The following is an 894-nucleotide window of genomic DNA, read 5'->3' on the forward strand; positions in this document are numbered from 1 at the left end:
TGTGCGTGTGTGTGTGTTCCAAACGACGATAGAGCATCATGACTTTCTATAAAATTAAAAGCTCATTATTTTTACATGGTAATACTGAAAAATATAAAGCAAAACAACTATTTGAAATTCCGCCACAAAGAAGTTGTGCTAGTTTATACTGCTTGTTGTCCCATACACTGACCAATTTGGGGTGTTATCCCATTTAATGCTAGCCCTTCTGATGATATGTCACTGTTTCAAATTGCATTTCTTTGGATACTAATGAAGTTGAGCGTTTTTTTCCATATCCTTTGGCCTTTTATAAATCTTTGTCACATGTGTATTCGTCCTTTGCTTGTTGTTCTCCTGGGATATTCTTTTCCTTAACAAATATAATCTTCCCGTATATATTAAAGGTAGTCCTCAGTTTCTGTTTGTTAGAAATGTGCCCTGGCTTGTCTTGGGATCTTTTGCGATTTGCTATTTAAACCCTGCAGGCTGGGTTCTCCCTCCTGCAGCTCTGGTGGAAAAGTTCACACAAATGAACACCCAGAGGCCCGTCGGGCTGCTGCTAACCCTGTGAGAGCCGCCAGTGGCTTGGGTGAACCGGAATATACCCAGGCTTGTGCTGTGGCCCTTTTTTTTCTTCCGGGAGTTCAAACCAAAGGCTTATTTGAGTCAAGGAAATTCTTTCTCCTTTTTTATTTTCCCCGAATTTCCTCTCAGGTTTTCTCAGCCTCAGCACTACTGACATTTTGGGTTGAATAATTCTCTGTTGTTGGGGTCTGTCCTGTGCCTTGCAGGATGTTGGCAGCATCCTGGTTGCTAAGATGCCCGGAGCATCCCCCTGTTCCGACAACCAAAAATGTCTCCATCCATATGCACTTCACTTAATTTTATTTAACACTCAATATTTAATCGAGA

Source organism: Propithecus coquereli, unplaced genomic scaffold (genome assembly GCF_000956105.1).
Source record: "Propithecus coquereli isolate 6110/MARCELLA unplaced genomic scaffold, Pcoq_1.0 Scaffold53, whole genome shotgun sequence".
NCBI lineage: Eukaryota > Metazoa > Chordata > Mammalia > Primates > Indriidae > Propithecus > Propithecus coquereli.